Genomic DNA, 16,937 nt, shown 5'->3' on the forward strand with positions numbered 1-16,937 from the left:
CACCCGAATCAAATAAAACGTAAGCAGGTTTATTGTCAATAAGAAACGTACCCGTAACAAGCTCCGGGTCTTCCTGTGCCTCTGCCGCATTAATATTGAAAACTCTTCCGCGGCCTTGTCCATTCGTGTTCTCCTGGTTCGGGCAATTTCTAATAATGTGGCCCGGTTTTCCACATTTATAACAAACTACATTAGCATAACTTGCTCCGACACTACTTGCTCCGCCATTACTCATTCCGACACCATTTGTTCCTTTCGTTCTATTAACCCCTGGTCCGTATACCTCACACTTGTTGCAAAATTTGGTGCAGAACCCCGAGTGATACTTTTTACACCTTTGGCATAGCTGCTTCTGATTGTTGTTGTTGTTGCGGTTATTATTGTTATTGGGATGATTGTTGTAGTTGCTGTTGTTGTTGTTGTTGTTGTTGGGCCGTTTGTTGTAGTTGTGATTGATGTTGTGATTGTTGGGATAATTGTTGCGATTATTGTTGTAATTGCTGTTGTTGTTGTATTGGTGATTCTTATCACCGTTTTCCTCCCACTTTCTTTTGATTTGCTTCACATTGGCCTCTTCAGCAGTCTGTTCTTTAATCCTTTCTTCAATCTGGTTCACTAGTTTGTGAGCCATTCTACATGCCTGTTGTATGGAGGCGGGCTCGTGTGAACTTATATCTTCTTGGATTCTTTCCGGTAATCCTTTCACAAACGCGTCAATCTTCTCTTTCTCATCTTCGAATGCTCCCGGACACAATAGGCACAATTCTGTGAATCATCTTTCGTACGTGGTAATATCAAATCCTTGGGTTCGTAACCCTCTAAGTTCTGTCTTGAGCTTATTGACCTCGGTTCTGGGACGGTACTTCTCGTTCATCAAGTGCTTGAATGCTGACCACGGTAGTGCGTACGCATCGTCTTGTCCCACTTGCTCTAGATAGGTATTCCACCATGTTAACGCAGAACCTGTGAAGGTATGTGTAGCGTACTTTACTTTGTCCTCTTCAGTACACTTACTTATGGCAAACACCGATTCGACCTTCTCGGTCCACCGTTTCAATCCGATCGGTCCTTCGGTTCCATCAAATTCTAAAGGTTTGCAGGCAGTGAATTCTTTGTAGGTGCATCCTACACGATTTCCTGTACTGCTAGATCCAAGGTTATTGTTGGTATGTAGCGCAGCCTGTACTGCGGCTATGTTTGAAGCTAGAAAAGTACGGAATTCCTCTTCATTCATATTCACGGTGTGTCGAGTAGTCGGTGCCATTTCCTTCAAAATAGTCAAACGGAACAAGTTAATCATACAGAATATTAAGAGTAGTTAATTGTATTTCGTAGCATAATATGAACTCATTTATAAAAGCTTTTTCTTCATATTAGCGTTTTATAAGTTTAAATTCGGGTAGTACCTACCCGTTAAGTTCATACTTAGTAGCTAATATACAATTCAACTACTACAATTCTATATGAAAAACTGATTATAATAATATTTCGCGTTCAAACTTTTACACAATATTTTACAAACTTACAATACCGCTTATTTTACATATAGCATGAAATATAGCACACAATAAATTTGATACAAGATGGTTGTGAAGATAATTCTAGCTAGTACACAAGTCGTTCAACAAGGGCAATAAAGACACGTAATTCATACGTCCAGAAACAAGTCATGCATTCTGGTTTTACTAGGATTACTTCCCATCCTTGGTCTTGTGGAACATAACCGTTATGGCCATTGATAAGACAGCGTGTTGTAACATCGTCAAAGGGACGAGGGTTACGTAATGTCCAACAGTCCCGTAACAATCTAAAAACCTCATTTCTTACCCCAATTACCGACTCCGTCACTTGTGGAAACGTTTTGTTTAATAGTTGTAGCCCAATGTTCTTGTTCTCACTTTGGTGAGAAGCGAACATTACTAATCCGTAAGCATAACATGCTTCTTTATGTTGCATGTTAGCCGCTTTTTCTAAATCACGAAGTCCAATATTCGGATATGTTGAGTCAAAATAATTTCTTAACCCATTGCGTAAAATAGCATTTGGGTTCCCCGCAATATATGCGTCAAAGTAAACACATCGTAACTTATGGATTTCCCAAGGTGATATCCCCCATCTTTCGAACGAAAGCCTTTTATAAACCAAGGCATTCTTGGAACGTTCTTCGAATGTCTTACAAACTGATCTCGCCTTAAATAGTTGTGCCGAAGAATTCTGACCGACTCTAGACAAGATTTCATCAATCATGTCTCCGGGTAGGTCTCTTAAAATATTGGGTTGTCTATCCATTTTGTGTTTTTATACTGTAAAATAGACAAGAGTTAGATTCATAAAAAAAATACTTATTAATACAAGCAATTTTTACATATATCATAAAGCATAAGCACGCTATATTACATATATTACACCACACGAATACAACTATCTTATTTCGACTCGCTTGCTTCTTCTTCTTCTTCTTCTTCTTCTTCAGTTTTGGTTCGTTTTGCCAAGTTTCTAGGGATATATGATGTTCCCCTAATACGAGCCGTCGTTTTCCACATTGGTTTAGAAAAACCTGGTGGTTTAGAGGTTCCCGGGTCATTGTTACAACTTAAGGACTTCGGGGGTTGACGATATATATAAAGTTCATCGGGGTTGGAATTAGATTTCTCTATTTTTATGCCCTTTCCCTTATTATTTTCTTTTGCCTTTTTAAATTCAGTTGGGGTAATTTCTATAACATCATCGGAATTCTCGTCGGAATCCGATTCATCGGAGAATTGGTAATCCTCCCAATATTTTGCTTCCTTGGCGGAAACACCATTGACCATAATTAACCTTGGTCAGTTGGTTGAGGATTTTCTTTTACTTAACCGTTTTATTATTTCCCCCACCGGTTCTATTTCTTCATCCGGTTCCGATTCTTCTTCCGGTTCCGATTCTTCTTCCGGTTCCGATTCTTCTTCCGGTTCTGACTCTTCTTCCGGTTCCTCTTCGGGAACTTGTGAATCAGTCCACGAATCATTCCAATTTACATTTGACTCTTCATTATTATTAGGTGAGTCAATGGGACTTGTTCTAGAGGTAGGCATCTATCACATAATATCAAACGCGTTAAGAGATTAATATATCACATAATATTCACATGTTAAAAATATATAGTTTCCAACAAAATTTGTTAAGCAATCATTTTTTAAGTAAACACGGTCGAAGTCCAGACTCACTAATGCATCCTAACAAACTCGATAAGACACACTAATGCAAAATTCTGGTTCTCTAAGACCAACGCTCGGATACCAACTGAAATGTCCCGTTCTTATTGATTAAAAACGTTCCATATTAATTGATTTCGTTGCGAGATTTTGACCTCTATATGAGACGTTTTTCAAGGACTGCATTCATTTTAAAACAAACCATAACCTTTATTTCATCAATAAAGGTTTAAAAAGCTTTACGTAGATTATCAAATAATGATAATCTAAAATATCCTGTTTACACACAACCATTACATAATGGTTTACAATACAAATATGTTACAACAAAATAAGTTTCTTGAATGCAGTTTTTACACAATATCATACAAGCATGGACTCCAAATCTTGTCCTTATTTAAGTATGCGACAGCGGAAGCTCTTAATAATCACCTGAGAATAAACATGCTTAAAACGTCAACAAAAATGTTGGTGAGTTATAGGTTTAACCTATATATATCAAATCATAATAATAGACCACAAGATTTCATATTTCAATACACATCCTATACATAGAGATAAAAATCATTCATATGGTGAATACCTGGTAACCGACATTAACAAGATGCATATATAAGAATATCCCCATCATTCCGGGACACCCTTCGGATATGATATAAATTTTGAAGTACTAAAGCATCCGGTACTTTGGATGGGGTTTGTTAAGCCCAATAGATCTATCTTTAGGATTCGCGTCAATTAGGGTGTCTGTTCCCTAATTCTTAGATTACCAGACTTAATAAAAAGGGGCATATTCGATTTCGATAATTCAACCATAGAATGTAGTTTCACGTACTTGTGTCTATTTTGTAAATCATTTATAAAACCTACATGTATTCTCATCCCAAAAATATTAGATTTTAAAAGTGGGACTATAACTCACTTTCACAGATTTTTACTTCGTCGGGAAGTAAGACTTAGCCACTGGTTGATTCACGAACCTATAACAATATATACATATATATCAAAGTATGTTCAAAATATATTTACAACACTTTTAATATATTTTGATGTTTTAAGTTTATTAAGTCAGCTGTCCTCGTTAGTAACCTACAACTAGTTGTCCACAGTTAGATGTACAGAAATAAATCGATAAATATTATCTTGAATCAATCCACGACCCAGTGTATACGTATCTCAGTATTGATCACAACTCAAACTATATATATTTTGGAATCAACATCAACCGTGTATAGCTAACTCCAACATTCACATATAGAGTGTCTATGGTTGTTCCGAAATATATGTAGATGTGTCGACATGATAGGTCGAAACATTGTATACGTGTCTATGGTATCTCAAGATTACATAATATACAATACAAGTTGATTAAGTTATGGTTGGAATAGATTTGTTACCAATTTTCACGTAGCTAAAATGAGAAAAATTATCCAATCTTGTTTTACCCATAACTTCTTCATTTTAAATCCGTTTTGAGTGAATCAAATTGCTATGGTTTCATATTGAACTCTATTTTATGAATCTAAACAGAAAAAGTATAGGTTTATAGTCGGTAAAATAAGTTACAAGTCGTTTTTGTAAAGGTAACCATAATTTTTGGATATAGTTTCATGTTCATAATAAAAATCATTTTCTCAAAATAACAACTTTTAAATCAAAGTTTATCATAGTTTTTAATTAACTAACCCAAAACAGCCCGCGGTGTTACTACGACGGCGTAAATCCGGTTTTACGGTGTTTTTCGTGTTTCCAGGTTTTAAATCATTAAGTTAGCATATCATATAGATATATAACATGTGTTTAGTTGATTTTAAAAGTCAAGTTAGAAGGATTAACTTTTGTTTGCGAACAAGTTTAGAATTAACTAAACTTTGTTCTAGTGATTACAAGTTTAAACCTTCGAATAAGATAGCTTTATATGTATGAATCGAATGATGTTATGAACATCATTACTACCTTAAGTTCCTTGGATAAACCTACTAAAAAAGAGAAAAATGAATCTAGCTTTAACGGATCCTTGGATGGCTCGAAGTTCTTGAAGCAGAATCATGACACGAAAACAAGTTCAAGTAAGATCATCACTTGAAATAAGATTGTTATAGTTATAGAAATTGAACCAAAGTTTGAATATGATTATTACCTTGTATTAGAATGATAACCTACTGTAATAAACAAAGATTTCTTGAGGTTGGATGATCACCTTACAAGATTGGAAGTGAGCTAGCAAACTTGAAAGTATTCTTGATTTTATGTAACTAGAACTTGTAGAATATATGAAGAACACTTAGAACTTGAAGATAGAACTTGAGAGAGATCAATTAGATGAATAAAATTGAAGAATGAAAGTGTTTGTAGTTGTTTTTGGTCGTTGGTGTATGGATTAGATATAAAGGATATGTAATTTTGTTTTCATGTAAATAAGTCATGAATGATTACTCATATTTTTGTAATTTTATGAGATATTTCATGCTAGTTGCCAAATGATGGTTCCCACATGTGTTAGGTGACTCACATGGGTTGCTAAGAGCTGATAATTGGAGTGTATATACCAATAGTACATACATCTAAAAGCTGTGTATTGTACGAGTACGAATACGGGTGCATACGAGTAGAATTGTTGATGAAACTGAACGAGGATGTAATTGTATGCATTTTTGTTAAGTAGAAGTATTTTGATAAGTGTATTGAAGTCTTTCAAAAGTGTATAAATACATATTAAAACACTACATGTATATACATTTTAACTGAGTCGTTAAGTCATCGTTAGTCGTTACATGTAAGTGTTGTTTTGAAACCTTTAGGTTAACGATCTTGTTAAATGTTGTTAACCCAATGTTTATAATATCAAATGAGATTTTAAATTATTATATTATCATGATATTATCATGTATGAATATCTCTTAATATGATATATATCCATTAAATGTCTTTACAACGATAATCGTTACATATATGTCTCGTTTAAAAATCATTAAGTTAGTAGTCTTGTTTTTACATATGTAGTTCATTGTTAATATACTTAATGATATGTTTACTTATCATAGTATCATGTTAAATATATATATATCCATATATATGTCATCATATAGTTTTTACAAGTTTTAACGTTCGAGAATCACCGGTCAACTTGGGTGGTCAATTGTCTATATGAAACATATTTCAATTAATCAAGTCTTAACAAGTTTGATTGCTTAACATGTTGGAAACATTTAATCATGTAAATATCAATCTCAATTAATATATATAAACATGGAAAAGTTCGGGTCACTACATCGACCCCTCATTATCAGCTTTCAATGGGGTCCTAACTCTTCCAAACTTGTCTGACGGTACGAGAAATCAGTGGAATATGTTTCATGAATAAGCAACGTCAACCAATCATTAACACCGCGGGTTGTGAACATTAAATTTGGAAGTTCTCCTAGATTCTTTATGGAGAACTCTAATATAACCCGAGTGTCAGGAGACGTGTCACCCTTAAAATCCGATTGGGACACCCAAATGTACCCCACGGTCATGCTCAAATCAAATGGGTCATGGTACACCGTCTCCTCCGCATTATACACACCGTGATTTCCACCTGATAATAAACAATCACTCTCCTGAATTACGACATCCTCTAAAACAAGTGTGGACTCGCTATGTACCTCAACTATGGAACGAGACTTAACCTCCAACTTCAATTCCTCTAACTCCTCAGATGTAGGCTCATAACCATTAGCCATGAGAACGGCCAACAATCCTTCTTTATCAACCATAACAACCTGTTCCTCACTAAATGAGCAAAGATGAAAATCATGTAACTCTGGAAATTCCAGCAACAGCTCCGAATTTTCCATCAACCCTGCAACTGACAAAAACGAGAAAGAAATAAAAGCACCGGCACTAAACAAAATAATAATAAAAAATCTAAATCTAAAACAGAACCTAAATTAATCACAAACTAGTAAACAATCTCAAATTGACACAACTGTCCCCGGCAGCGGCGCCAAAAACTTGATGTGTAAAATCTAGTATATTATTTATCAATGGAAAATGCCGGTTAAAAGATTACTACACACTAACAGGCAGTGTACCCGATCGTGTAGCAGTATAGAATTTGGTAAAATCCAAGATCGTTTCAAGGACAGTCTTAATTGAAATTTAAAATTATTAAACTAAATGTAATTAACTAGACTTAAAGAAATAAGAAAATGACAAAGATAGGGGTTTTCCGTTTAACGACCGGATTGTCAATAGATGGTGAATAAAATAAAAGACAATATTTTTGTGTTTTTTAAGTTTATAGAAAATAAATGCAGACTCAACAAACAAATTAAAGATAGTTTTGAATTCAATAGACAAAGAAATGCTCGCCTAGATCTTTTACCCTCAGTGTCGGATGATATAATATTAAGCACAAGTTATAGTGATAAGATGCATGTAATTACTAAGTCGGTTCGTTTAGAGTTCTCTTTTACGAACACTCAAACTAGGATTTATCGGCTTAGGGTTCCCTCTCACCAAAGACCTCTTTCGTTTGTGGCTAAGTAAATTAACTAATTCAGAGATTTAGATTAAATTGGTTACGCATTCGCTCCACACAATTCACCCCTGTTTTGTTCAACGTATGTTACCAAATTTACTCCCTTGGTCCAGTAAGCACCCAATTAATTAAGACAAATCAATTGAAAATTAATGCACTAAATTGAAACAGGGTTCCCTTTGTCCAAACAAGTACACTAATCAATTTCATGACATACATCAACACACACAAGTGTGGTTCTTTATCCAAACTCTAATTTATCATGCAAAAAGTCATATAACTATAAAAGAAATCATCCAACACTAAGGTTATTAATCTAGATGAACATAATAATTTTAGCTCATGACCATAATATAGATTGAACACAAACACAAATTAACAATTCATACAAAATTTATCATCCACATAAATATGAATAATAAAATTAATTAGCAAAAATATGTGTTATCATGAACTATCAAAATTGAACCAACAATTAAATAAACAAAGTATGAAACTTAGGATCAAAATATAAGTACTACTCCGTATTTAATTAATTGTTGAACAATAATAAAATAAAATAGTCAAAGTAAGATCAAAAATTGATCACTTCCCTTGTGCTTCTCACACGTGGACCCCACCAACAACAACTTGAAATATTGTTTCTTTTTTTTGCTCGTACAAACACAAGAACACCACAAGATGTGGGTCCCACCGAATTGCAAATAAGATCACCTTCTTTTTCTTCTTGTTTCTGGCGATTGGTTACAGCCCCCAACAGGGGTCCCACGCAGCTGCTCCAACCTCCCCAAAAAACCTACGTATCTCCCCGTATTTTATTTGCCCCTTCTCTTGTATTTATAGGCTTAAACAACTTGGGGCTCAAATTTGTATAATTGGGTCTTAAAATTAATAAGAGCCCAAATATTATAAGTCCAACTAATTATATTCAACCTATCTTCAATATAAATAAATCAGCCCACTTGCTGTCCCAATAATTAAGTAGCGCTTTCGTCACACAAGTAACACTTTTCGTCTAAGCTTCTTTTCAGCTTCAATCTTCTTGACTTTATAACTCAATTATCTATTTTACTCCAAAAAGTCATCAATACTCCATAATTATCTGAAATCAATTATAATTTATTGAGTATCGAAAGTTCACATAATTGATTCAAATAAATACAAAATAACAACGATAGTGCCTATAAATAATATCTAAAAACATGTATAAAATAGGCACTATCAATGAGGTTTGTGAAATTCATAGCTATGAGGAGATCAGTGTACCAACGTGAAATCGAAAAGTTAAAAAGGTGGTAGATTTCGAGGTGATGATTGTGTTCTCACTAGGTGCCTTGATGAATAGTCTACAAAGGTGTCTGTTGGGATTTTTTGATTGCTAGTAAAGAAAATCATTGATAGAAAGGGTTAATCTGTACGAGTGATCGTTGACATGTGGGTTCAGAATTGAATGTGTCTAGAGAGATCAGTGAGGCGGTGTTTTCTTATGAAAGAATCATGTGATTGAAGTCTCGGTCGCTTCATGGATCTTCTAGTGTAAGAAGATGATCTTCTGGTTTAGGAAGATGGTGGTGAAGAAACCGAGCTGGCCTAATCTAGTAACCATGAGATTGGAATATTGCTCAATGGTGTTTTTGATGTCAAAAGACTTCCTTCAATTATAGGATAGCGATGGAAGTGCGACGTGATTCGGGTCTCCCGTTGAGAAGGATTTTCAGTTCAAGATCATAAATGGCTGTTTAAAGTCTCATTCGAGTGGGAGAGTGTTGGAATGCGAAGTTGATTTAAACAAGGAACTGGAATTTGATTGCGATTAGGATTCCTTGTTTGCTTCTAGTTCATTGTAATTTGCACTATAAATACATCCATATGTAACCTGTAATTGTGTGCGCGATTCATAATAAAAATCTTTGTTTGTTCCCGTGGAGTTAAACATTTCTCAATGTTTTGGAGTTGGGATATAATTACGTTAAATCATTGTGTCGTTTATTATTTATCGTTTTATGTTTTTGCTAGTCCATTTATCGTTTGTGGGTTAGTGATTGGTCTAAATCACTTTTCTTGTTGGGTCCTACAAATCTTAACAACTTCCCCGAAATTTTGGAGAAGACGATGATATGACAGTCACCTCATCGAATCTGACGGGGTGGCGTCTATGTGTATGCACACGTGACTACATATTACCTTGATTACAAAATTTTTTAAATTCGAATCCTTTTTACGCGCCAAATTGCAGTCAGACTCCTTTGCAGACAATGATAAAAGTGACATTCCCCTAATTGAAATTTTTTGTCATTTACATTACTTTTTAGGCTATTTTCCCGCCACATATTCATGTCTTATAAATCAAACATGGAAATAATTTGGTGAGAACACTTACATACATGCTTTTTTACAAATTGATTTAGCACTGAAGCTAAGAATTGTAAAAAACGTCTTTTTTAACGTTCAAGAAATTTGTGCATCAATGTAGTTTGAGGTTCATAAAAGAATTTGTATATAGGTTGTAGATTTGAGTCCGAGGATCATTGGTTTAGCATAATCAAGAAAACTCTTATATCAAGAGGTTATGGTTTGACTTCCAAGGGGTGGACATCTAATATTTAAAAATATATATAAGTATGTAAGTTTACATTAAAATATATAAACGTTAAGGGTCTGTAACTTACATTAAAATTAAATATATGGCGAATCTTTTTAAACATTTAAGACTCTTTTTAACCCGGCGCCATCGCCTGAAAAGTCCCACCATCGCGCCACCATCGCGCCGTAGTGGGGCGTGATGGTGGCAAAAATCCTCCGGCGCGATGAAGCCATCACCTGGCGTGGTACAGAGGTCGAAGCTTTTTGATTGCTTGAGAGGAGTAACGGCCGACGAGGTGGGGTTGGGGAAATGGGGTTTTTAGCCGTTTTAATTTCAAACGGTAATATTAATAATAAAATTAAATAATTTATGTAAATAATTTACATAAACTCTATAAATACACCCCATTTCATTCCATTTTTATACCACAAAACACACTCATTTCTCTCATTTTTATACACTATTATAATTTATATTTACCAATTCAAAACCATGTCTCAAAACCCCGATCAAAATGAGTTCGGTTCCGGTAACATCTACAATTTCGGGTCACCTAATATGCCCGGATCGAGCTCAAATTCTCCTCAGAATGTTCGGGGTAATCGGCCATTTGGCAACGTCCCGCCACAAAATCTTCAACATGAATTTAATAATCCGCTAATATTTTCTCAATTTCTACAACAACAATTACAACAACAACAAATTCCACAACAACAACAATATCCAAACCCATATCAACAACAACAATTTCCAAACCCGTATCAACAATTTTCTAATTTTGCGCGACCCGGTGTTATACCTTTTCAACTCCCAAATACTCAATCATGGCAACAATCACAACTGACATTTACTCCTTTAAATACCGAAGAAGTAGAAGAAATTCGCGGTGAGCCGAGCCAACCAAAAGTACGCGTTCGAACTAGTCATAAACGAAAGGGAAAAGGCGTTCCAAAAGAACCACAAATTTAAAAATTGTAGACTCCACAAGAAGAAATTTGGTTGGCTACGTGTTGGATTGATTGCTCGGAAGACGGAGTTCATGGTAACTCTAAAAAACATGACACATTTTGGGTTAGAGTTCGAAATAAGTTTAACAATAACGATTTTGGTTATTGTCGAAATGATGATCAATTAAGGGTGTGTTTGGATGAAACTAGCTGGAGCTGGAGCTTATAGTTGGAGCTGGAGCTTATGGACTAGAGCTGGAGCTGGAGCTTATTATTTTTTATAAGTGTTTGGTAAACTAGCTGGAGCTTATTTTTCAGTTCATAAGCTCTACTTTTTTTCATAAGTTACTAAAAGTAGCTTCTTTTTCTAGAGCTTATGATTTTCATAAGCTCTACTTTTTATGTCTACCAAACAAAGCTTATTACTTGAAACTTATTAAAATCATAAGCTCAAGCTCCCATAAGCTCTCATAAGCTCCCATAAGCTCTTGCGCCAAACACACCCTAAGTGAGAAATGACGTCATTTGGATAAGGAGTGCAAAGATCTCACGGGCATATACAATGACGAAGAACGTAACCCAAGGCGTAGCGGTCGCAACGAGGAAGACATATATAACGTATCGGTGCAAAGATATGTTAATCATGCATCGAAGCCGTGGGCTTACAAGGATGTTTGGAAATTTTTGAAGAAAAGGCCTAAGTGGTATTCTCCACCTTCGATTAGTGGTAGTGGTAAGAAAAAAGCAACAAAAAATGTAGTACAACTCGGAAACGAAGACGATGATGATGATAATGATTATGATGATGTGGCCGAAAACCAAACAATTAATCTCGAAGAAGATCGTTTGAACAACCTCGGTCAGCTATTTGGCGACGATGCTATTATACGTCCAATCGGAAGAGATCGATCAAAGGCTGCGAGAAAATCCGTTTCGTCTGATGCGGCTACTTCATCACGTGGTACAAGCTCTTCACGAGGTACGACATCTTCGAGATTCGATGAGTTGTCTGAAAAATGGGAAGCAAGAAAGGAGGTGGAAATGGAAGATCGACAGACTTGTTTGCAAGCTATCGTTTAGGAGGAATGCCGTCGATCGGCAATAGATTGCGTTATGAAATTATGGAACTAGAACGTTGATGACATTAATGACCCGATTGAGAGGCAGAAAGCTTTGAGGTTCAAGAAAAAGATGACAAAAAAATACAAAGACTATATCGAAGTTTCAAGCGACAGCGACGAGTAGTAATTGTTAGTTTTTTTTTTTTTTTTTATTAATGTGTGTTTTAATTTTTAGGAAATTAATAAGGTAATTGTATTAGGAATTTTTAATTATCGTAAATTATTTTTAGGACTTTTATAAATTGTATCCGTTTGATTTTAGTTAATTTACGTGTGTTTTTATAGAATTTTATTACTTATATTTATGTTTAAATATACAAATTAAAATAATAAACCCAAACAAAAAATGAAAAATAAAATAAAATTGTGGGACCAATAACCTTCATCACACCCCCATCACGCCTACCATTACAAACTCCATCACCCTCATCACCTTTGTCACATCTGCACTATACCCCACAAAAACTCCATCACCCCCTCAGTCCCTCACCCCATCACCATTAAAAAGAGTCTAAAAACTAACACGTAAGCTTCATTTTCAATTTTCAAAATCAAAGGTTAAAACATTAAAAGTTCAAATTTATGAAATTAAAAAGAGCTCACAACAAAATAAATTAGTGTATCAGATGCATGAAATATTGTGTAATTCACATTTTTATTTATTTATTATATTATATAAAATAGGGGTTGATCCGTACACCACTTCAAATTTGCCATACACCACCAAATTAATTATTTAGACATTTTTACCCTTTATTTTACACTATCAAATTTGTCATACACCACCAAATGAAGGGTATAAATGTCCAAATAATTTATTTGGTGGTGTATGGCAAATTTGAGGTGGGGTACGAATCAATTCCCATATAAAATAAGAGAAATAATTTTCCTTGTAACGCTCAACACGTGGGTTTTAGGAGCACGAGAATTGATTTTGATTATATGACTAATAACTGTGAATCTCAATGTTCTTCGAAAATAATTAAACACATGTTTCGTGGAATTTCGTAAAATTTGAAGAAATTTGCATTGTAAATTAACCTCATAAAATCCCATGTGTTGGTGAGAAATTTCTAAATCATATGTTTCAGTATTATGTTTTGTGTTTCAGTTTTCAGTTTTACATTTCAAATTTCAGTTTTGCATTTCAGTTTTGAGTTTCACGTTTCAGCATTCAGTTACGAGTTCATCTTAAATCTCGTATATCAGTTTTCAGTATCACATTTCATGTTTCAGTTTTCAGTTTTGAGTTTCAGCTTTTAGATATGCGTTTTAGTATTTAGTTACGACATTCCGTGTTTCAGTTTGGGGTTTCACGTATCAGTATTTTGTACTTAGATCGACGTTTAAATTTTTCGTTTCGCGTAGACATTAAAAATAAGAAACAAATGTAAACGTAAACGTAATATAAATATTAATCAAAACTTCTTTTGATTGGATTGTGTATCATGGGATCTCAAAGCCATCGACCAAACAGATGATAGGATTTCAAATTCCTCGAACTAGACACAAGGGCGGTGGGCTGCGAGGACTAAACAGGGCCAAGGCCACCCCAACCTTTTGGCTCGTTACTTTAAATTTTATAATTTTTCATGGGCCAAATAAATTTATATGTTACTGGACCTCCCTGAATTATTATTCTTTTATTTTTTATTGCTTCAGAATTAACAATCGTACGTATTATCTAACTCAAAAACCAACTGTACCGTCTTTACACCTTCCAAGTTGCAACTCCAAACTCATCGACAATTCCAAAACTCAGTATCTTTTTATTATTTTGTTGTTTGATATTATTAATTATATGTTATGTTATTGTTAATGTTAGAGTATTTAATATATTATACTTCGTACAATTTATACTCCGACTATGTCTGTGCACTAAAACTCTTGAATATTATACTCCGTAATTCATAATTCTCTTCACTTGAAACTCTTTATTGAATGCTGAATAAATTTATAATTCGAATATAATACAGAGTATTGGTTACTGTGATAAAGTGATAATAAGTTATAGTTATCCATTAAACTTTCACATTTTGTTTAATTTGTCACTGAGTATACTGTACACTAATACACCACCAAAGCACTACATAACTACATAAGTGAATTTATCATGTTGGAATAATTATTAAGTCTAATTGAGTATTTGAGTATTTAAGTATTTGATTTACATTGAACGGAAGATGCCGAAAAGTTTAATTCAGATTCTGGTGGTGGTGTTGTTATAATGCTTAAAGGCCGTCGAGCCGACCTGTAATGATTTTCATGTTATAACTACGATGTTTATTTTGTAATTTACTACATTTACTTTAAAAAAAAATTTCGGCCCTCCTATTCAAGTATATCACCTTTCGCCACTGACTAGACATCACCTTAATGGAGAAAGTTTGTGTCAGTTTTAACCATGTCAATATTTAAGAGTTAAAATAAGTTCACAAATATAGATATCAACCAATTAATAAATAGGGATTAGAAGGAAAAAATATAAAAATTGACATACACAGAAGAACTTTCGGTTAGAAATGCTTATGGAACGTCGAAAAGAACTTCGGCAAGGGAAGTCTTCGGTGTTCCACAGTTGTTGAACTTAAAAAATCAATGCAACATTATAGTCCCGCTCTAAAGAGTTAGTGATGCGACAAACTCGGTGTTTGATTTGGTATTATTAGGGAACATTGACAGTAAAAAGTAAAGGAGTAATTTGAAGTTGAGTTTCAGTATTCAAGAGTACATATATATACCAACTGAAAACTAGTTATAAAATAAAGAAAAAGTAAGATTCAACCAGAGCCATCTTCAACACATGTGAAAAATGTGCAACTGAACATGTGTCAAAAATTATAAGAGCCTAAAAGTTTTAAAAATAGTAATGCATTATATCTATAAATTAGCGAGCGTTCATGCTTTTAAATAGAAACTTGTAGTTTTTTTAATTATGAGTGTTTGAGCTATATAATCAACTAAATTTGATCAAAACGGTAACAACTCACAAATATTGTGAGTCTTAATGTGAAGACCCGTCTAAATCCATTTGGACGAATACATCATTCATTGATTTCATAGTGAGGTTTTGACATCTATATGATACGTTTTGTAAACATTGCATTCTTTTGAAAATGCACACCATAAATGAATATATAAATCCAAGGTTTTCGACATCAGATGATTTCTACGTATAGACAATCACCGTATATAATAGTTTTTAACAATACATTCGTTGACAATACAGTCAAATAAGATACATGGTGATGATTTTGTGAATGCAAAGTTTTCTCGAATAAAGCATGTATGACTCCATGCACATAGCTTGTATAACGTATAAGCAAACAGCGGAAGACTTCTAGGAACCTGAGAATAAACATGATTAAAAGTGTCAACACGGAGGTTGGTGAGTTCATAGTTTTAATGTTGCGCATAATCTGTATATAAAGGTGGATCACAAGATTTCAGTTGTTTCATCCAGAAACGTTTATCAAAATATTCTACAAGATTGAGCACCCTGGTAACTAAACTTAACGTATATAATGTGAAGACCCGTCCTAATCCATCTGGACAAAGTCCATATCGATTACAAACGTTTCACAATAGTTGATTACATCACGAGGTACTTGACCTCTATATGATACATTTTACAAACATTGCATTCGTTTTTGAAAGACAAACTTGCTTTACATCGAAAGTTGACGGCATGCATACCATTTCATAATATATATATCTAACTATAATTGACTTAACAATAATCTTGATGAACTCAACGACTCGAATGCAACATCTTTTGAAATATGTCATGAATGACTCCAAATAATATCTTTAAAATGAGCAATTGCACAGCGGAAGATTTCTTTCGTACCTGAGAATAAACATGCTTTAAAGTGTCAACCAAAAGGTTGGTGAGTTCATTAGTTTAACATAAATAATCATTTCCATCATTTTAATAGACCACAAGATTTTCATTTTCAGTTCTCATAAATATACGTCCCATGCATAGAGACAAAATATCATTCATATGGATTGAACACTGGTAACCGACATTCACAATATGCATATAAGAATATCCCCATCATTCCGGGATCCTCTGTGATGGCCCGTACTAAATCATCATGTACGGACCATCAACAACAGGATCATTACAAGGTTAAGTACTATATGCGATTTCAAAAAGAGTTTGCATTCATAATAAAAGTGACGTCATAACCAACGTCGAATGTTTTACATCAAAAGTATGCTTCACTAAGTAGAAGCAATTAATAAGTGTATGTGACCCCAATGGTCGTTACAAATCATCGTTTCAAAAGTACTAAAGTTTGAATGCAAAAGTAAGCGTTCAAGCAGTGACATCTCTAAAGCAGCGGATGTCTACAGCATGACTAGTATAACAGTGGAAGCAACCTTAAGCACCTGAGAAAAACATGCTTAAAAACGTCAACACGAAGGTTGGTGAGCTATAGTTTAAGTACAATAGTAATGTAAGGTAGGCCACGAGATTTCAGTGCTACAAAGAGCGTTTCAAAACAGTAATCCAAATCAGTATGATAAAGTATATGTTTAACCGTGGGCACTAGGTAA

This window comes from Rutidosis leptorrhynchoides, chromosome 5 (genome assembly GCF_046630445.1).
Source record: "Rutidosis leptorrhynchoides isolate AG116_Rl617_1_P2 chromosome 5, CSIRO_AGI_Rlap_v1, whole genome shotgun sequence".
Lineage (NCBI taxonomy): Eukaryota > Viridiplantae > Streptophyta > Magnoliopsida > Asterales > Asteraceae > Rutidosis > Rutidosis leptorrhynchoides.